Consider the following 23,512-nt stretch of genomic DNA (forward strand, 5'->3'; position numbering starts at 1 on the left):
GAAGCTAAAATGTTGTTTTCTGCTTAAGCCATGACAATAGCCTAAACTCAGACGTCCTACTTTCAGTGTAAGACCCTTTTCTGTCTGACGCTGGTGAATGTAGGCCAGTTCTGTCTCTTGCCATGATCTGTCCTGTGTGTTCGAAAGAGCCCCAAATTGAACTGGTGTTGGCGCATTCCTGTAGAATAAGCATCGTTGTGTTTGCTGTGACGCAAGCATTAGTGTTGAACGGTGTTATGGTGAAATCAGACGTATATTCGAAGGCTTAACCCTTATTGGTTACTTTTCTGCAGTTCCCTACGGATTCTTGTGATTGCACTAGGGAATCGTTGCTTGTGATGAACGTTTTCAGTTCATCTTGACATTTTGTCCAATCTGTGTCACAATTCTCCACGGTAAGTTGTTCGTTAACTCCGTGGTGTGTGACACATTTTTCATTTGGATATTGTCCATTTTTCAAAAAACCCCAGGCGATCATATCCCAGATGATATTTCCACTGCCATGATTTGTTTTCAGGATACCTCCAAATATGGGTGAGTTGATTGTGGTTGTATGTCTTCCAGTGTCTCTTCAGGGAAATTTTCTACTATATCCGGGTTGGTGTTAATTGTTTGAAAAATCCATCGCTGATTTTTCTTCGTGTTTTCCTCTGCAGCACATTGGTTCCAATTTTAACGATTGGTCGATTTCTAAGGTAAGACACATTTGTAATTCTTTAGAGATTAAATAACTATTTTCTTTTTGAGATATCCATCTAGTTGATTCTTCTGAACAGGTCGCAGCGAATATGGGATCCCCTTCCGTCTCCGTGATGCAGATGTTGCTATTTTGTATACGTATCGTCTGGTCGATGATGTATTCGAATTCCGACCTTGATGGTAGAGGATCATCTTTTGCAAGTTGGTTGTGGGCTATTATTGAGTTGCTGCTTTCTGGTTCGTAAGCAATATCGATGGTTAAATTCCTCTGTACTAGTTTCCCTTCTTCTTTGATAATTGCCATTTTTCGGTGTGCCAATCTTATAGTTCCCCAGGCGTACGAGATGCTGTATAGTCGAGTCCCAAATTGTTCATCTTCTAATGGGTTGTTGAATAGAAATTGGACATCTTGAAGAGTCCAACGTCTTGTCCTAGACTTATAAAATTCTCTGTAATCGTTGCATACTGAAGTATCCAGGTCGGTATTTGAAGGCATGTAGTTAGCGTGGTTTTGAACATCTAATATAAAATTTTGGTTGTTTCTGCAGGATACGTCAAGTACGTCAGAGGGATTCTAACCACTTTGTGTCCTATTGGTACGATGTCCTTATCAGGTTTGTTAAGAAACGATACTTCGATCTGTCGGCTGGTGTCGTAGAGACGGCTGGTGTTATCTGACTCCGGTATTCGGGGAATTTCCAGGTATCATTTTCCTTTTAGTAATGTTTGGGTGTATGAATTGTTAGTTGTGCGTGATCTGTTCCGCTATACAGTTGAGGGTTTGGTATGCCTTTATGGCGTACCATTTACCTTCTCCTGTAGAGGTGGCTGTGAAACTGAGTCCCGTCGGTCCGACCTGCATGTTATTGTCACCACATTTTTTATCGTTGACCATCCGCCAGCATTCCCGATGGGTTATTAATATTGTTTCTTATGAGTATACTGTATCGAAGGATCCGATCAAGAACGATCTGGTTATTTTCTTTGTTTTAGTCCACTGTCTACATGTCCATCCTTTCCAAGTGGCTGCTGGTTTTTGTTTAGTTACCAATGTGTAAGCAGTTGGTATCCTTAGTAAGTGTTGTGTTTCAGGTTTTTCATTATCACAGTAGTAAGGCGATTCGAAGTCCAGTATTCCTCGAATTTTCATATTGTTACAATCACAGACGGATGCGTAGATAGGGTAAGTGGGGTTAAGTGAATGAAGGAGGCAAAGAAGGAAGAGTAATGTCTGCATCTGTGAAGAAAAATGAAAGGGTTTAGTAGTCTGGTCCTTGATATCGTCTTCGTAAGTTGTATCGGTGGTTCGTTATAGGATCGTTTTGGATTTGGTTACGGTAAAGGATGGGGATTGTGTTGTTTGTTTGTTCTTTTGATTTGATTTCATTCCTGCTGGGTTTGATGTTCATCTGCACTGGATATACCATCTGCTGTTTCCGTGTTTGGCCTGGTCGGCGTTGGTGCATTGTTGGTCGTCGTGGGGCCTCCACATTTTCTGGTAGGTTTGGTAGTATTTCTTCTTCCTTAGTTGTTTCTTTTTTTCTTGGGATGTAGAGTTTGAGACGGTTGGTATGTACCGCAGATTTTATTTCTTTTTTGTTTTCAGTGTGCTGGGTCTCGTAATTGATATCCGAGAAGCTTCGTAAAATTTGAAATGGTCCGTTCTAACGATTTTAGAATTTTCCTGCTACTGGTGGCGCCTTCAGTAATACGTAGTCACCTATGTTGTATTTAGTAATTTTCGTGGTTACGTCGTAGTATTATTTCAGTCTTGTTTTGGATTTGAAGAGACGTTCTCTTGCCAATTTTTGAGCTTTTTCCCACTGCTGTGAATACACTATACTGGTATCCTCATACGTCTCGTATCTTCTGTTAATCTTGATATCGTTAGGCATTATTGGTTCTCGCCCGAAAAATAGAAAGAAGGGCATTTCTTGAGTTGAGGTTTGTTTCGCTTTCTCACATAACACAAGGCAGTCCGTCGGATGTCCGACAGTTGTCGGGGTCGGATGTTGAGTACATCTTTTTGATATCCTCCGGACAGCCCGATATCCGATTTGGATGTCCTACGGATGTAATTTTTTTTGGTTTTGACCGCCCTCAACAGCGCCGTCAGACATTTTAAGGATATCCGAACGGGCTTTCATTTGGCTATAAATATGACATGTATTGGACCTCTAATCTTGAAAAATCATTAGGCTATATCAGGATTCGAACTCGGGTCTCCCGTATCACAGACGAATATTATTCCACTGTACTAATCTATAGATATATTTTATATAATTTTCGGACAATACAATCGAATTGTTGTAAAACACTTCAGCTTTTTCGATAACAAATCACATACAGGATTTTTAAGAAGTCAAGATGATGTCGAACTTAGGTTGAACCAGAAGTGTATAAATTGAAATTAAACAATTTATGCTAAATATTTTTTGAATTTTAAACTTCAGCATGATTTATTAAGTTTAAAGTAGTTTTTTATTATTTGAAATTAAAATCCTATCATAAGTATACTTGATTTGAATATTATTAGATGCCGAATAATATTTATTTTCTGTAAGTTAATTTCCAATGGCTTGGTTCCCGTAAGCTAAACGGAAAGCCTGTGCAAACAAACTCACGACTTACATATTGTTACGACCAGGACATTTCGATTTCATTACGAGAATTAAAATACGAACACTCAAGACTACAAAACAACCAGACGCGGTAATTCGAACAATTATTACCTTGATTTTATTCCGTTGATTTACGGACACAGCTGGATTAAAGTATTCGGGAACAAGAATAACACCTTTAAAATCACTCACTCGCAATACAATTTGCTAAAGACCCGGGCATAATCTCCGTAGCTCTCCTCGCTCCACTCTCTACTCTCATGCCTCTCCTTTTTCTTCCTCTCTTCTTCTCTCCACGTCAGTTCGTCGTTGGTTTCCTGGAAGCCGCGGTCGTCTCGCTCTCGACGTTTTCTTCTTTTTCTTTGAACTTTCGAGACCAGATCGTAACATTCGGCCTTTCCTGACCGGATTTTTATCTAAGTTTGATAAAATCCGTCTTTCCCGTTTCCTGACACTGTTCCAGCTCGATTGTCCTTTTTGTAGGGCGATTCAGTGGCTGACTCGGCCGACCTTTTCATACTCGGACATTCATTGATAAGGTGCCTGGTCATCCCGCATCGGAAACAAACTCGCTTATCGTTTCGGCAATCCTGCTGCTCATGCTCCGAAGATCCACATCGACTAAAGCGCCCCGGATAAGGGCAATTCCTCACCATGTGACCCTCCTTCCCACAACGGAAGCATTTTGAAATCGATGACTGACTCCTCCCTGGCTGGCGATCCTGCTGGTGTGGACTTGATACTTGACGGATATCGCGGTTGTGTTCTCGGTCATTTTTCAATTGTTTTAATTCCACTGCCAGTCTCTCCACCCGAGTAGTTAACATTCGAATCGTTTCCTCGTAATGCGGAGCCAAAGGCGGTGCGAAAGACGCATTTTTTTCCAATTCTCCATAGATAGTCACAAACTCTTGAATTGTTTGCGGTGGGTTTTGGATTAATCCAGGGCTAAATTGCCTACTCCGTATCCCTTGGATAAGGTACATCACGAATTTCCTCTCTGCAATGGGTTTTGGACAATATCGAAGTAATTTCGATTTTTCTAGTGCGTACCGAGCGGCCGATTCCCCGATTTCTTGTTTCCTTGCCTTGACTAGCTGGAACCATTCTTCTAAGGTATACTGCTTTCAGAACGCTTCCGCTAATGCCCGCGACCAGGTCTCCCACTCGTTTTCCACATCTCCATTTGGCCTCCATCGCGCTGCCGCTCCTCTTAGAGCTGCCTTCGCCATGTCTAACTTAACCTCATCATTCCACGCTCCTGCTCGTGCCTCCGCATTTACCGCGTGAATCCAGTCGTCCACTTCATCTTCCTCACTTGCACTGAAGGCGGGCAATATTCTATTGGACCTCCTTGGCGCTCCCTCTCTTTGCGCCAAACTACGCAAAGCAGTTGAGAGGGCTTCCGCTTGCGTCGTTTGCAGCTGCCGTTGAGCCGCTTGTTCTTCCTGCTGCCAGCTAATAAGTTCGCTAGGAGCAGCATAACATCTGGCGCCATTGCGTTCGGAGCGGGTGGATTGGCCACAATATTTTGCATCGGTAGCGGAAGAGCGGGACCCGGTGGCTCTCCATTCTCTCGTTCCTCTTGGTTCGGATGAGCTTCTCCCCCATGATTCACCTGATGTTGCTCCTCTCTTGAATCACTTTCTCGTTCTGCCATATTTCTCAAACGCACCTCACTTGATTTTAAAAAGGATAAAATTACTGTATCACACGCCGTCCGCTAGCTCCACCTTTCCCTATTTCGTCTCGTATCACCTCAGATCATGACTTTCATCCTTCCATCTCATCATCACATACTTTCAATTCATCACCTCATCGATATTTTTTTTTTTAAGTTTATCACATCATCACACTTTTTTTTTTAGTTCATCACATCATCACATTTTTTTTTAAGTTCATCACATCGTCACATTTTTTTTTTTTTAATCACCACATCTCCACGCATTCCCAAGTCATCACATCATCACATGTTTTTTTTTTGTTTTTTTTATTACCTGGCGTCGAGGTTCGGGCAGCCGAGACAAAGCTCGACCATTCTAAGGCCCCTGGATCCCACTTCTGACACCAAATGTTACGACCAGGACATTTCGATTTCATTACGAGAATTAAAATACGAACAATCAAGACTACAAAACAACCAGACGCGGTAATTCGAACAATTATTACCTTGATTTTATTCCATTGATTTACGCACACAGCTGGATTAAAGTATTAGGGAACAAGAATAACACCTTTAAAATCACTCACTCGCAATACAATTTGCTAAAGACCCGGGCTTAATCTCCGTAGCTCTCCTCGCTCCACTCTCTACTCTCATGCCTCTCCTTTTTCTTCCTCTCTTCTTCTCTCCACGTCAGTTCGTCGTTGGTTTCCTGGAAGCCGCGGTCGTCTCGCTCTCGACGTTTCTTCTTTTTCTTTGGACTTTCGAGACCAGTATCGTAACAATATATTTTATTCATTTTTTGCAAAAAATTTAAAAATAAACCATCCGGCAAATAAATAATTACTCCTTTATTTTTTCAACTTTTCGTATTAAATGCTGGACTTAAAACAAAAATACATTCAAGGGAAAAATTTGAACACGGTTAAGTTTTCCCCTTTTGGAAACAAAGAAATTTTGACAATTAATAATGAAACTTAGGGATCGGCCCCAATTAGTTCTAATCGAGTTAACCGCCCCGCACCAATAAAGTGCATTTGGGGTTGAATTGAGGTGCCACTTTTTCAACCGGGGCGGTGCGGGGAAAAATTTGAGGTTAACCCGTTGCCCCAGAGCAATTTTTTAAAAATGCTGTTCTTTCGGTTTCAGAGTAAAAATCGGGGCAAGCGGATAGAACGAGCTATTATCGGGGTTGTTATCGGATAGATCGGGTGAAATAGTTAATCGATAATGTTTTTTGCATTGATGAATCGATTGATTGCAATCCAATTGATTGCAAACCCCAATTGAATTCGGGGAGAAGAATTTTATACCCTGAGCCACGCCTCGATGGCCCGAAATGAGAAACCCGATTTGCCAAAAAGCGCCCCGATTAGCTCGAGGCCGATCTTTAAATGAAACAATTGAAAATCTTCTTGGCTGTTGGATGGAGGTCCGTAGAATATAATTTTCGCACATCCATTGCACTTCCAAGGTGACTAGCCGACGGACATCCCCTGGAACTACCCATTGAGTACATAGATATCTAACGGATGTTCGGCCATGATTTGGACATCCGACGGCAGAAATGTGCTATATAGGTTGTTGCAGGAAAAACTAACAAACGAAAGGTATTTGTCCCAGTTAGCAGGTTGGTCTGAGACATAACAAAATAGCATGTCACAGAGAGTTCGACTGAACCTCTCAACCATTCCCTCGGTTTGTGGATGATAGGCCGTAGTCCTTATTTGTTTGATTTTGAATAGTTTACACAAGTGTTGTATTTCTACCCCAGCTGGGTAGAAAGTTAGTACCTTGTTCTGTTAGAACTACTTCTGGAAATCCATATTTAGTAAATATATTAACTACTTATTAACTAAAACCTTTGCAATTGTTTGGGCAGTTTGATTTCTCATTGGAACCGTAAAAACAAACTGACTTGCATAGTCAGAAATAGCTAATATATATCTGTATCCGCTTTCTTGAACTGGACCCACTATATCCATTGCAATCCTTTCCCATACTCCTTCAACTAAAGGCAAAGGGTGCAATTGTGCTTTACTTCCACCTACCGCTTTTCTTTTATTACACATCAAACAACTTTTAACATATTCTATTACGGCGGTACGCATGCATGGCCATGTATACTGTCTTTGAAGTCTAGCTCACGTTTTTCCTACTCCTAAATGTTCTGCCAATATGTGATCGTGATTTTGATTTAAAATTTGGGGCATCAGTCTTACTGGCGTTACTGATCTTCCTCTGACATCTGCTAATAATCCTTTTTCGTTTATTTTAAATTTATTTTTAACGTCCTTACTTGGATTGGCCTTTGCCATTTCTTGTAATATTGCTCGGCAATACCCATCTTTATGTTGGAGTTCGATCTATTTTTCCGTGTCCTTGGACTGATCATTTTTAATTTCAAAAATTACTTCTTTTGTTCTAGTTTCATTGGCTTTTACATTTTCGTTTTTTACTTCTGATTTCTCTTTTGTGCCTGTTGACCTTGTTTCTACTTTCGCTAACGGCACTATTGGTGTGCGACTTAGAGTGTCAGCATTTTAGTGTGACTTTCCTGGCCGGTACCCAATAATGATATCAAATTCTTGGATCTTAAGAGCCCATCAAGCTAATCTTTCTGCTGGTTCTGTTTTACTCATTAGCCATTCTAAAGGTCTTTGATCTGTAAATACGGTAAACTTACGCCCGTATAGGTACGTCCTAAACACGTCGATGGCGTGGGTAATTGCGTATGCCTCTTTCTCTGTGGTTGACCACTTAGCCTCGCGGTCGTTCAGATGTTTAGAGGTATAGGCTATGACGACTGCTATGACGACAGACTACGCCGTCTGATTCACGGAGGTCCTGTCCGTCGGACTCTGCTAAATCCGCTGATTGAGGTGGAGGTTGTATTTGAGCCAAGACTTCTCCTATTGCATATCCTGAAGCATCCGTGTAGATGATAAATTCTCGAGAAAAATCCGGATAACCTAGGACAGGTCTAGTGATGAGACAGTTCTTAATACATTCAAAGGCGTCCCTTTGTTCTTCCCCCAATTTCCATTCCGCTGACTTTCTAGTGAGCGCAGTTAGTGGGTGGGCTTTATCAGCAAAAGCCCGAATAAATTTTCTGTAGGAGCTAGCTAGATCTAAAAATGAGCTCAATTGTTTTACGTTTTTGGGAGCGGGGTATTTAATAATCGCGTCTAACTTCTTTGCACTTGGTGTTATTCCTTTACTGGATACGATGTATTCTAAATAATCTAATTCTTCTTTAGTGTGTCACATGATCAGTAATTGAATTACTGAACACAATGATGTCGTCTAGGTAAACCAATGCGAATTTGTACAATACCGTTTTCAAGATGTTATTCATTGCTCTTTAGAAAGTTCTGGGAGCTTTTGTTAAACCAAACAGCATCCGATTAAATTCGTATTGGCCAAATTAACAAATGAAACCTTTGTGTTTATCACTTTCTTCTATTTCTATCTGCCAGTAGCCGCTTAGTAAGTCCAATGTCGCAAAATAAACAGATCCACACAACGCGTCGATTGTGTCATCTATCCTAGGTAAAGGGTACTTATCCTTAACAGTAATTTTGTTAAAAGCTCTGTAATCGATGCACATACGCATCTCTCCATATTTTTTAGGTACAATTACTATGGCTGCAGCAAAAGGACTGTGGATTTCGCTTATTATTTTGTTACTTAGCATTACCTCTATCTTGGTCTTAACAACAAGTTTTAAGGATTCGGGTGTTCTTCGCAGTCTTTGATTAATGAGAGTGCTATGGCCTATGGTGATGTGATGTTTGACTTGTGTAGCTAGACCTAAGTCGGATTCTTGGTCTGAAAAAACACCTTCGTGTTTCTTTAGTAAAATTTTAATTTTAGTTCGTATGTCGTCTGATACATTGAGTGCTTGTTCTACTTTTTCAACAATCTTAGCTATCTCCTTAGTTTTGTTATTGAAGTCTAATTGAGTGAAGGATTCTAAGTTAAGATAATCTTGTTGTGTAAGATCTTCGTTTTCTCTATCAATTGGGATTAGTGGTATATGGATTCCTGCTTTGCTAAATGTTACGCTATAAATGGGCATGGGATTACTTCCAAAATTATGTTCTAATCCAAAGTGGTCATAACATATTTGACGATTTGTAGTGTTCATCTTCACGTTATTGTTAGATAAGAAATCTAATCCTAATATGCATTGTTCATTTATGTTGTTCATAACATAAAAGTTATGGTGAATAATATGATTATCGTTAATAACAACTGAAAATTAAAATTTCCCTGTCGATTTAAGTTCTTGTCCCGACACCGTTCGAAAAATTGGAGGATTAATATTTTTTACTTGCTTTAAGTACTCATTACACTCTAGAGTATCCAATATTTTACTAGATACTAAACTAGCGGCGGCGCCAGTGTCAACTAAAGCTATAAGTTCCTTATTAAAAATTTTAACGGAAATACGTATCAGTTAAGGGATTTCTGCTTCTACACCTGATCCTAAATTGTATGTTAGGGGGGAGTTACGCATTGGTTTTATGGTATTTATCGGAGACCTGGGTTGTTGGTACGTGCCATATCTGTCCAACATTCTCTTGCAATATGTCCTCTTCGGTTACACTTGTAGCAGGTTATTTCTCTATTTTCAGTGGTTCGAGAATTGTTGCCAGGGTGATGTTGCTGCTGTAGATGTGGGTTGCTGTTATAACTCTTGCCGGTTGGGGTATTCGTTCCGATATGGGGGACGTTGGTGATGGAAATCTGAATTGCCTGTATCCTGAAGGATTATAATTTCTTTGTCCTGACGAATTGTAGTCTCTGCGATATGGACTGTGGTCTCTGTTTCGACTGAGACTTGTTTCTCGACTTGATTCTCGGCTGTTATGATTGTCCGCAAATCGCACTCGCGAATCACGTGATCTTGAGTAGCGTTCACTTGAACGTGGTCTTCCTTTTTTGTATTGGTCAGTTGCAGCTATGGTAACGTCGTTTTCCTGTTAGGATCCACGTTTTGTATTAGTACATTTTAATTCTGACAGAGCTTCTATTAATTTTTGCTCAAGTAGTTTTTTATCATTTAGGATTTTATCGTCTTGTTGTTTTTCGTGATGCGTTATCCCTGCTATGACAGCTGACATCTCCTTGTCGCCTGTAGCTTTTTTTGTGTGTAGAATATTTTTCAGAAATGAAAAGTTGTTCTATGAACATAACGCGTCAAAGTGTTCTGTGTTTTCTGGCATTCGTAGATAAAGTTCTGCTTTATACTTCGGTAGTAATCCTTGCAGTAAAATTTTGCTTTTTCTGTGGTCCCTAATCTTTTTCACTATGTTTAGTAATTGGCCTTCAATAAAAGTTTGGTTATGATCAGCCCTTTTCTCCTTTACCAGCGATGTGTTAACGACAGAAGTCGTTAGGTATCAATGAAATTTAATTTTTTGTTTGTATGTCTGTAAGTACGTGTGTGTGTGTGTGTGTGTTCGTGTCATTGCCGAGAGGCAGACAAGTCTGAACCTGTCTGACCTTGGCTAAACTAATACCCTTTGGTTTTGCTATAGGTTACCCTCCCTTACACTTCCGCCACCCCATTTACACCTAAAGCTAATTATTCGCGTTAGTGCCCTTCTTTTGTTTTCCCCTTTTTCTGCATTTCCGCCGGAGTCGAAGACTGAGGGAGACGCGGCAACGAGGTCACTCTGTTTCGTTTTCGATGTGGTGGACAATCGCAACCTGTTTCTCCATATTTTGTATTTGTAACCTCGCTCGTGTTTAATAAATTCGCAGCGTGGCCCTTTTGGCCACTGAGTTAACCACATTCCGTTTCGCTTATTTCGGTGGTTAACAGATGGTATGGTAAATATTGTTTAACCTTGATACGGAAGCTCTGCAGTTTTCTTCCGGTTATTGTGTTAGTTTTGAAAGTTTTTTCTCCAGTGTAGATAAGTCGTATGTGTCTTGAAATCTGGTTATTAGGACTTCTTTCCAATTCTGGTAATTTAGATCATCGCCTTTCTCCTCGGCGTAGTTTTCATGCCATTCAAAGGCTTCGCCTTTCAATCGATCGGAGAAAAACCGTATTTTTTTTTCTGATATTAGTTTGTCAGTCCTTTTTCATTTGAAGATTGGGATTGCCTTTTCGTCTTCTCTGGAGAAAAGCTCTCCTAGGGCCTTTACTATTGGTTGAGTGAAGTACCTGTTCACTTTCTTTGCGTCTTCGTCACCCTGCTCAGTTGCTGGAATATCATCATCTTTGGGATTTTTCTTGGAGGTGTTGTCGAACGTCTTCTGCGTTGTGTTTTTCGAAGTGTCCTTGTCATCGTGTGTTACGCCCATGTGGAACTTCTTTTTAATTGTTTATTTTCTTTTTCCAAATAGATGATTGTCTTGTTTAGGTATTCTATTTGGGTTTTAAGGTTTTCTATTGTTGGTTCAAAATCGTTGGTTTGTTCTATTTCCAGCTCGTAGTGGATTGACTTGTCTCCACTGTCTGTCGGCAAGGTCAGCTCGCTTATATCACCCACTCGTTTGGTTATTTCTCTTGATTCGTCCTCGTCTAACCTTGAGTCGTTGGAGTTTTTAGTCTCGATGAATTTAACTTGAAGTTTTTTGTATATTGTTTCACTCGGTTTTCTAGAAATGTCATTTGATTTTCTTGTCCTTGTACCCAATTTTGGAGTTCTTGAAGTTTTTCTTCAAGGTTCTTGTTCTTCGAAGTAAAATCTAGCAAGTTTTTCTTTAAATTGATTTTTTCTGTTGTAGTCTTGTCGAGTCTGTCGGCCAAAACTTTTATCTCTTTCGTTCTGCTGTTTCTGAGACTAGTTTTATCTGGTTTTCTGTAGTGTTGAGTTTCTGGATTAGTCTGGTTTTCTCACCTTCAAGTTTGTTGATTATTTCTTGCCCTTTGGTGTCGACAGCTGCGTTGTTATCCTCTTTTCTTTTGAGAAGGTTCTGCAATTGGTACTCGGTTGCCCAGGTGGTTTCAATGCTTTATTCTAGGTTGGCGATTTGGGAGTTGGCTTTTTCGATGGAGTTCTTCAGAACCTCGTTGTTTTCTTGAAGTTGCTCTAATGAACTGCTTAAAGTGTATTTGGAACTTTTTGCCTTCTTTTTGTTACTCTTCAATTGTTATTTCACGTTTGAAAGTTCAAATTTTAGGGTAGATATCTGCTTTTTATCTTCAATTAGTGCAATTACTGACTCTTTCTGCAATACAATAATGGTAACGATCAAAAATTCTTTTTCTTTTCCATTCAATGTGTGTAGTTGTTGGAGTAAACTATCGAGTGTTCTGGTGTTCCCACCTTGTGCGACTATATCGTCTTTGAGTGTTTTAGTAGCATTTTCAATGGATTCTGCCGTTACACCCTCTGTTACCTTTAAAGTTTGTTCTAGAAGGTATTAAGTGTAAAAATGCAGCGAATTTTGCGTCGCCTGACTTGCTTCTTGTTTCTGTGTTTGTAACTGTTGGATATTTTCAGTTTTTGAGATTGTCTGGTATGATTTACTTCTTTCTAAGTCTTGCTTAAATTCTAAGTCTATTAAGGTCTTCTAATGGTCCAAAAATTGTTCTCGATGGTGACTTAGGTTTGGGTCTTGGTCGGTTAAATCAGATTCTTGTAGTACGGGGTATAAAGGAAGTAGTGTGTTCTCGTTGAGAGCTGTCTTTTGTACAGGTGAATTAAACAGCATTCGCTTACCTCGATGGTGTTCCGATGTCGGTTGCTTGAAGACTTGTTGATAGAAGCGTAGAACACTTGCAGCTGGCAAATGAAGCACAGATCAGAGACTTTTCTTCCAGAGTCTCGTTGTTGGTCTATTTGTTGGTCTCGTTGTTGGTCTCGTTGGGACCTCCAAATGTAAAGATTTCCGGACTGTGTATTTGCCAATAGACAACTCTGAATAAGATGTTACAACTCTGCACTTATATACCGAAGATTCAAGGTTAAGAAGGAAAGGGTTTACAATATATTTTACTTTTATTATAAACAGTTAGCCTCAGGGTAGGTTGCATTCGTGACGACTTTCTTGCTGGGTGGGGTTGCTGTTGCTGGGAGGAGTTGCTGCGGTCCATTACACAAGGATACAATCTTCAGAAACACCGTTTGTAACAATAATTTCTTGCTGTAAAATTGTCTCCCCGTATCCAACGGGCAGAGTCACTTTTCATAGCGTATGTAACTTTATTTTCTCCTACATCATATAAATCGAAGTCAAGCTGGCTGCAGATCGCCTGACCTCTAGGGGGTAACTTCTTAAATAAACGTTCATGTATAATGCTTTTAGACGCGGCTGTATCGAATAATGCTTGGAACGGGACCTGGAAAATCTTTAACGGAATTCTTGGGGTCGGTTTACTCGTAATTGTTGTTAATTTTGCGACTTATTTGGATTTGAGAGGGATTTGAGAGGAGGCCCTTCATCAACTGACCCGAAGTTACAGTTGATTCCTACTGGTTTTCCTGATGTTGAGGAGGACCTGGAATGTTAGGTCTATTGGCGCTTCGACCATTATTAGATTTATGTCCTATGTCAAGGCAAGTATAAAAATAGGCGGTTGAGCTTGTTCTAGTGCTTGACGTTGATAACTGCGACAATTTGCCTGAATATGACCTCAGTAACCACCAAAATTACAAGTCACAGACGACTGTAAAGGTCGATTATTGAAATCGTATGTATGCCTTTGGGCTGGCGGCTTACTGTTTGAGGGCCTATTTTGGGAGTTTACAAATTGCCTATTTCCATTATTGCTATTAAAGCGCTGCGGTGGTGCTCTCACGTTACCGTCTTGAATAGCCACAGGAGATTGAAACGAGTCGTGCTTTCTATACTGTGTGTTTGATGGATACGAAACGTCTTTTTTATTAAGATGAGATTTTTCACGCTCTACACAAATTCATTAAGAACGTCCCTAATCTGCTCGCTCTCAGTTTTCGTTTCACCTACTGGGTTGTCTTCGTAAGGAATATTGGCGACTGCCTTCTTCACCATTTATTTCTGGTCTATTATCTTCTGCTTTAGCTCTCTCACTTCTAAGTTATTGGCGTCATGTGAGCCGTCAATGGATCGAATAAATTCCTGTTTTTCACGATCTGCTTCTAATGCTTCTAACCTGGTAGCATAGACATGCGTTGATGCGAGTAGCTGACTAAAGTCTTTAAATTCCTTATTTTTAACTTTTACCTGTAATCTAGACCCTCGATAAATTTCTGTATTAAAATAATTGCAAAAGACTTTTCAAAATGACATGCAGAATACACACGCTTGAAAATTGCCTGCAACCGAAGGGCATAATCAACAATTTTCTCGCCAGGCTTACGTTTGGCTTTATTAAATTTCTTAAGATGTACGTCAACATTTTCATCGCCGTGAAAATTATTGAGCAAAGCTTCTTTGACCGAATCATAATCGTGCGGATAATCTTTCAAGATGGCCTGAATGACGAAAAAAGCTCTGTCTGTTAACTTAGCATTAAGCATTTGGATAATTTTATCTTCTATCCATCCTAAACCGTCTACTATACTTTCGAAATTTTCTAGCCAAAAGTCGAAACGCGTAAGTGGACCTCCGGTAAACGAAGGAAATAGTTCCAACGGGAAAAGGTATGCTGATTATTCTGGAAATCATCGAGATCTCTAGCCATAGCTGCTCTACTAGGGGAAGGACATTGAGCCATGTTGTCGGGATTGGCTTTCTGCGCTTTTAAACTCTCCTGCCGTGAATTGTGAAATTGTGTTGAACTGCTGGTCGTAGACGATCGAGATTCGATGTAACGTCTGCTACATTCCTGGGTGGTTGAATCAGTGTACGAGTGCGTAGGGTCGAGGGTCGACGAAGGAAAGGCCGAATAGGGGGGTGGTCGACGAATCGCACCTGTCTTGGACGTCGAACAGCTCTCTCCTCTGGACGGTGTGATTGCTATAGGCCCCGGGTTGTTGGGATACGTCCTCCGCCGTATTGGACGGTAGGAACTGACGCAAACGGGCATTGGTTTAAGAGAGCTTTTGTTTGATCTCCTCTGCAATCTGCACGTTGTTCGGGTTGATTGCTCCCGCGAAGTTGTCCAATTTCCTCAGCAACGAGTTGATCTCTGGAACTAGCGGCTCCAAATGAGTCAGTAGACGTAGCTCCCGTAGATATAAAATTAGGTTGCAGATGTCTGTAAGGAACGTCTGTTGGTAGGCCAGCAGCTGTGCTACTAAGTGGGAGGGTAACTGTCTCAGCTCGCTCGTTAGAGGAAAATAGCGTTCTTCTCTGTGTCTGATGGAAGTCCCACAATGCTGAAAGGAATCCAAAATCGTCTCGTCTTTCTGTGGCATCACGCCCTGTAGCTCCGTGATGCCATAAATTTGACGCAGCAGAAATGTCTGGAACTGTCGCGTACGATGTCCACACCTTCGTTGGATTCGGGTCGGGCTGGTACTGGTTCGTTAGACGGATGTCCTGAATCAACCAAATCAGCTGTACCCAGATCTTCGGATCGGTCGACTGGAAGTCCACTTCTCGTTCCTTCAGGCTCTTTACTGCAAGGATTAGATACGGAATCTGACTCGTCTTGGGCTGGAAGATCTTCTCTTGGCCGTTCTTGATTTTGTTGAATAGGTGAAGCAGGCTCAGGTTCAAGATTTCAGGTTTCAAGATTCAAGATTTTCCATTCGAGGAGTTCCTCGTGAAAAACCCTAACACTGTTTTTGCTACGGAGCTAGATTTAGGCGAAACTTTTGGAGGAGACTTAGCTGGCGAAATACGTGCAGCAATTCTAGGAAAAACAGAGGGTGAACGCTTGTTTGAAGCGGTTCCAGAAGTCAAACTACATCTAGTTTTCCGACTGGAAGTCATATCAAGTCCTGCTACGGCCTCGTACACAACGTTAGATCTAAGCTTACTTAACTGAAAATTGTCTCTAGTAATTTGTTGAATTCCAATGGGAGAAGCGGGTTTACTAGCTGGTTCAGAAATCATTTCGGGTGTGGTACAATCTGGACACGTATGAGGTGCAATTTGGGGTTCAACAGGTGATTTATCACTGTTGTTGATCACTTAAGTTAAGCGATCTAGCTACAGTTGGCTCACTGGGCAGGGAAACATTAATCTGGGGTACAATGGGTTGTATAGGAGTTCGTTCATTTCTAGACCTGCCAGTAATAACATCATCATTCATTGTGGTTGAGTTAAAAAGCGCTGCCACCATTATGTAATACATCCCTGGGATGGGGATAATATTACTAAAGTTAAAATGTATTTTGAATTTGTAATAAACTGAACTCGGGGCGAATTAACCACAGTGATTGATGTGTATTCACTGAACTAAGGCCATAAGTACTAAACGGGAAAGAACATACAATAAGAAAAGAAACAGGAAAATGGGGGGCTTACCGATGTAGCGTGAGCATTACGGGAGCGCAAGGCGGTAAAACGAATAAGATGCGCTCGTGAAAGCGAGAGCGAGACGCGGAAGAAACTGACAATTCAAGAAGGGAGAAAAGCATGGATAATGCTCACAAAAGAACAGAGTTCGAGAATAGAAAAAAACAAGATTACGAATAGACTCACGGGATTAAACACTCCGCAATTTGACGTCTGAACTGCTTGGATGTTGTGAATCGACTCTGTTGGTCGGAACTGTGGGTTCACCACGAAACCTCGCATTTCGGGAGTGGACACAGATGCTGATGGCACGCGGATGTTTGGCACGTGCAACCAATCAGAAGACGTTTTGTTAAGAGATTTATTGTGGCGCACGAGCAACCAACCAGCCGGTTGTTTATTTATTGTGCGATATGCGCATCGCACATACGTCAGATGCAGGTGTTCAACGAGGTCAGCTCAAAGCGTAAATGACTTCAGCTCCGAAGTGACCAACAATATTTCAAGGACATAAACACGAAAACCGATACGAATTGTAAACGTTAACATTAGGCAAAAAGGCAGATATCGTAATTGTAACAAGAGAGTAAACATAAGACAGTAAAATGTGGGCATAATAAGTAATTACATTTGTAGGACTTCGTTAAACATTCGTGAAAGATACACTCATTACATCAAGGTATTTGAAGAAATCGGTGCTGATCCAACACAAAAGGCTAGCTGGAGAGAAAAGACAAGAAAAGTCTATCAAAGAAGATGAGCTTGTTCAAAACAGCTGTCATGACCATTTTCTGACACTCAGTATTTTAGCGGGTCAATAAGACGAGAAAATGTTGCAGCCTAACGAAATTGATCTCGGAACTGTTATTGATTTATATGATTCTCTTGATAAATTAAAAAATTAACAGCGTTACTCAATATTGATTTAAAATTACAATAGATTACTGTTCTTAGCTAGGTGAATTCCTTCAATCCGCTAGATCAAACTTCGAGTTGTACGAAGAAAAGGAAACGAATTGGTCAATATTCATACCTACGCAGATGAAGAAAAGAAGAAAAGAACCAGAAGGCAAATATTTTTTTAGTTAGTTGGATGAATAGCATAGTTATTTGAATTGTTCATAAATTTATCTACATTTGGCCACAATACCTTGTTTTACTTTTTCTTCACCATTTAGACAGCGCAGAAGATACCGTTTTTAGTGGATCATCAAAAATGCGCGCTGATGTCTATGAAACATTTGATCTTCTAACTGGTGAGTTTGTTAGGAGGAAGGAAGCATATACCTCGATGCATTCCAAGTAAGTTTAGAATTTGAATTTTGAAGAAAAGAAGTGGAAGATTATATATTCAGATACTGTGCCACTGTTCATTGCAGACTATTTTGAATGGTTAGCTCTACTGGCATCTGGCCGATTGCCTCCCGAAACGTTTCCTTCCGCACAATTGAGAACGGTTCTGTCCGAAATCCGTTCCTCTCTAGCCTCAGGGAGGGCCCTAACTCCCGTACTTCAAAGAGATCTTTGGCGGGCTTACCAGGAAGCTAAAGTTGTGACAGCATCCACAGAGAATGGTCTTAAGTTATTCATTAATTTCCCTATAGTGCCATCACGATTTTGCTATCACGTGCCCTGCGTGGCCTGGAAGTCGGAAACAGTATAAATGAGAGTTGGCGACCGTCGAAATTGTGGAAATTCCAAAAAGGTGTTCGGGTCAGACAGATGACTGGATTCTTCAGGCAAGCTATCAGAGGGAATCGTCCACTTCCTGGGAGGATTCCCCGCCACCCAACTGAAGGGCATCAACTGGACACTCCCAACAGTTTCGATAGACAAGCCCAAAAAATCGGCGTCAACGTCACTTCAAGCTATAATCGCCTCGACCCTTGAAAAAAACAAGGCAGCCCGAACAATGGCCGATATAGTTGAGAAATCTACACGTCAGCTCCACTGTCTTAGCCATACGAGTTGTTGATGGGTATGATACTCACGGTTATGGCAAATCTCATTTTGTGGTTTCTATTTTACAGGGAAAAGCAACAACATGACCGAGAAAGAATCGAGGTGAGAAGGCGACTCGAGTTGTGGGAGAAAACAGGCAGCGTAGAAGGTGCAGGTGACGGAGAACAGGCTGCACAACGGAGCACTCAACTGGATAAGTTGTGGGTTCGAATAATAGAACATGAGTAGTAGTGTATGGGGACGCTTTGAAGTCTGGAGCAGTTAACTAAATAGAAGCGGCAAATCCCCCTACTGATGTTATTCCATTTCCTGATGACTGTTTATTTTTTTTTATGCTTCGCATAGTGTTGACCTTGTCTTGGATAAACCAGATCAAATGACTTCCATAGTTTAGTCAAAAGAGGCTATAGTACTTTTACAGTATCCAGATAAAATTAAAGAAAGCTTGGAACCGTAGGCCTTAGTGGGAAACAGTAGTATAGAGAATTTTAGAAATTTTAGCAAAAGGGAGAAGTCTCGAAATTTAGATGTGTTTTTCTGGTTTAAAATAAATAATATTTAAATAATATTATTAATTTTGGACCTATAGTTTTCCCGTAACGAATTATTTAAATTTTTAACTTATATCAGGTAGGTCAGTGCGGTTTATTGGGTCTCATGTAATCTCCTATTTCCCCAGCAATACGCAATGTTATATCAGAATAAAACTAATAACTTTCACATAAATTAAAAGCTCTTTGCAAAGCCTATTAATTCCTGTTATTAAAATTTCATTTATTGCTTTGGTATGGGAATTACCTGAGACTCACTAAACCCCACCGACCTATCGGATGTGTGTTTAAAATTTTAAAAATTCCTTACGGGAAAACTATAAGTCCAAAATTAATAAATAAAAGTATAATATAGATAAATTTTACAGAAATGGATATCTCTTGATGAGGGCTATCCATTTCTGCTGAATTATCGCTTATATTATTATATTATATTATATTTATTATCAAGAAATCGAAGGAAAATGGTGTCTTGAACAGTAATTTAGTCAGGAACCAATAGATTGAACAATATATGTGAAATGAATCAAGAGATGTAAAGAAGGGATCCCTTTAATAAAGAAATATAAAGAAAGACATTTGATGCAGTAGTTTTTTCACAAACACCGGAGTGAGTAATAAAAGCATCTATTATCAGCACAGATATAATAAAACTATCAAACAGCTTGGAACTAGCGGAGCTAGCGACAACTAGCGGTGAGGTAGAGCATCGCCTTTGGAATGGTATAGGGGATCGTAGTCTTTCTCTTCTTGGTCTGTGTTTAGATCTCGAACATGCACTTGTAAAAGATGCTTTATGAATCACACACATTTTCTTAAATCCCTGTATACTAAAAGATGAAGTGCGAATTATCTTAGCTTTATAAAATTTTCTGTATTGTCGTCTATATTTATTGGGGCACGAGAAGCTTTATTGACTGATTAGCATTGACTCCTCATTAAACAGTCAATCGCAATAGACTAGTCTATAAATGTCGACTATACATATTGAAAAAAGTGAAGGTGTTATTCGTCTAGAGGTTCGACTAGCCGTGCGCGACCATGTTGAGGAGTACCCACAAGCAAGTCAAAATACAACACAAACTCCATCCGAGAACGGACTATCTCGACCAGTCAAAATTTCGGATGATCTAGCGACGGAGATCAGATCTATATCCGATCTAATCTTCTATGGCTCTGTATTGGGGGAAATTTTTGAATAGACCTAGGTCCATTTACGTAAATTTTTATACAACGCTACCACCACCCGTTTTTGCCCAGACAGTTTCGTTCTCCGAAAGTCGAAAATTTGCCTATCCGACCGAATCAAATCACATTGCTTTGCCTAATGCTGAAGGCATTATAATATTGTAGCCAATATGGTAATCTGTTCGCTTCAATCGATGCTCACTTCTTTAATGGCCGTATTGAGTCGAGCAAGAAAAGAGACGTGTCTCATAATTGGCAAGAAAGACGTAACCACAGGGTGGCTATCAACGGAACGCACTATTTCAAATTATTTTTAATGAAAACAACAATTTAACCGTCGTTAGAATTGTCAAAAGCATGTTGCCGTAAAATTTTTTACCTTGAGAGCATCCTGATTAAATTTACCAAACAAAGCTGTAATTCTCAGCAAAAAAATCCTCGGTTATTGCGATGGTGTTTTCAATTGATGTTCTCCCTCCACGGATGGCCGTCACAGGAGTGACCTTTTTGTTGGTGTTATTCGATTGCAGATAAATCTTTTCTATTCTTCCTGTTATGGAAAGCATCTCCTCAAGTTTCTTCTTATTCGGCAACCAGTTAAGATCAGTGACTTCCTTACAGAATTTTGCGTTAATGATGTCAAAAACATCATTCAGCAGGCTTATCAAATATTCATTTTGTTCTGACCCTGAAGACATAAAACATTTAAAGCAAAGAATATCATCAGATAGAATATACGTGCCGCATACCTTTGAACTTTTCCTTAATCCGTTCTTCTCTATTAGTTTTGGCTGGCATATCTCTATACACGGTAAAAAAATTTAATACCCCACTGCACTACAGTTCTGTAAGTGTACCGGTGAAAGTGTAGTTTCGTGGGTTATCGGTCATATATTATTTTGGTGGGCTTACGCACCTATTAGTGTACCACTTGATAAGTGTGCGGTACACTTAACAAGTTCTTTGAAGAAATTCCCGCTTTGGGCTGCAGGCACTTTCTTGCCTGGACATGACAAATTGTTGGGCATTTCAGTATACAACTCTCCCTGCGGCTAATTTTTGCGAACACCATCTTTCACAATTCACATGCGTCAGACCACCATTGCACCCCAAATCCATACTAGGCCGTCCCTAAGTAAAACTGTTCTCGAAACTTGAAGGAAAATGAAAATGCTGTTTGCAGCTATAATATACAGAAATATGTACGATTATGAAGTCATTCCCATTCACGAAGTACCCCAAATAATGCTGGATTTCCCTGGTAGAAGTGGATACATCGATGCTGTGCCTGGCGAGCTGGTTTGGGTTTTGTGTGTTGGAAGTAATAATAAATTTTAATGTAACAGTTAGTAAGAACGTTTTAATGAGAAAAATTTTTATTTCCTAGCCGATGCTTTGCAGTTAGGTAGGCTGGCCGCCATCAACGTTGTTGATCGGATAGAGTTAGACCTCATTCCCGATATTCAACTCCACAAATACCGTAAAAGTGGCTGAATTCAAATATCTTTTTCTTAACTTTGCATTTTGTTTAAAAGGAGAATTCCGTAATAAATAATAATGCTACTAGAGAAAAAGCTTTATTTTAATTAAATGCGCTGTAAAATTTTTCACTTGGCAACCACGCGAGTGTGTGTATGTCCTTGATTTCGGGAAACTAGGCCAGTTCTTGGGAGCCGTAGGCCTCGTTTGACGCTGACGATTCCTGTTTAAGCAGCCATTATTTTTAACCCGCGCTGTTGCTTGAAAAGGCGTTATTGGGTCCTTCCCCTTTCTCGGTCGTTATTTTTTATTTTTGTTCGCTGTTTTAATTTATGGTTGAGAGCTATTGAGCTCTATTCTGTAAAGTTCGGTGCATCTTGTGCGAAGGGCGATTTTCATGTTTTAAATGTAAATGTATCCTTGGGCCATACTCGTCTCTCTTTTCGTGGTATGGTTTTAAAACGGGTGCGAAAGAACTATGTTAACTTTATTGTGGGAAAATGGGCAAAAGTATTTTTTTTTCATTTTGACGGTGTGTGATAATACTTTGTTGTGAACGTATGAGTGCTTTTATTCAAATCCTAGTCTAGTGTTTTGTTGGCATGGTGGCAATGCGTTTTCTACAATTTTGAAACGTTTGTTATTCCCGCTTCCCCCCCAAGCGAGCAAGATCAGTCTTCCGCTAGGTAAGTTGATGCTTAAGTTAACTGCCCATTATAACGTTAGCGAAACTGCAATTACTTTCCTCACGAAAGAACTACTTGCTATAGTTAATGATTGCGAGACTAGTAAAATTGATTTCATTTAATGTCTAAAAGAATTAGAAACATCACAAAAAAGGAAAACATTTTACACGAAAATTATTAAAAAAATTCTCCTGAAGAAATTCTCATTGGGTCAATTGAACATCCACGTAAAAATAGAAATGGGCAACATCCCAAAAAGATCAAGGAAACATTTCAGTATATAAGTATTCGTCGAACTCTAACAGGATTGTTTTCAGACGATATTTTTTTTGAAAATTTTTTTTCTGAAAAAAATATACTGATGGGTATATTTACTGTCACCGAGATATTTTTCATTTTGAGAATCACACCTTTTTACAGAAATTTCCAAATGCAGTAAGAATTCAGCTTTTTTTTATGATGTCGAAATTTGGCCCTGAGGTTAAAAAACACGAAATTGGAAATTTTTGTTACACAATTTAAAATTTGCCACCCAGTGTTAATTCGGTTCAGAAAAATATTTTCCCATTCGACATAGTAAAAACTAAAAATTTGAAAGAGTTCGGTTTCGATTTCGTATTCAAACCATTTATGGACTCAGTGTTCCGTATCTTTTTGAAAAGATAAGATAAGATACGAAAAGATAAGATAATTTTGTATCTTTTTGTCTATCTTATCTGCGATTCAAAAATACAGATATTTATCTTATCTTTATCTTATCTTTTGCAATTTTTTCTAAAGATACACGTATAAGTCACGTGACGTCTGAGTGTGACGAAGAGATAGTTAATATTGAAGATACTTCACTTGGCAGTAACAATCCTTTAGTAGTGCCACCTGATACCACACCCATTGCAGTTTTTGAATTGAATAAGTACCCTTCTTGGAGGAGATCTTTATAAAGATTGGCGTTGCAATGCTCTTTGAAAAGTGTTTGCAAGATGTATGAAAGAATGCAAAGCCTCTCAAGAAAACAGCTATTTCTCAGGTGACAAGGGATCTTTTACAAATTTCAAAAGCCACCTTTTACACCGTCATAGACAAGAATTTGAATCTTTCTCTGCGAAAAAGAACAACAACCAGCCTTTAATTCGATCCTATTCTGTCCATTCAAAAATGAGTCAAGGAAGGCAACAACAACTTGACATTGGTTTAGCTAAAATGTTTGGTGAAGACAATCTGCCACTTAACTTGCTGAGAAGAACAGGATTTTGTAATTGGATAAAGGTATTATGCTCCGTAAATTAGTATTTGATATTATTTATTGAATTA

This window comes from Daphnia magna, linkage group LG4 (genome assembly GCF_020631705.1).
Source record: "Daphnia magna isolate NIES linkage group LG4, ASM2063170v1.1, whole genome shotgun sequence".
Lineage (NCBI taxonomy): Eukaryota > Metazoa > Arthropoda > Branchiopoda > Diplostraca > Daphniidae > Daphnia > Daphnia magna.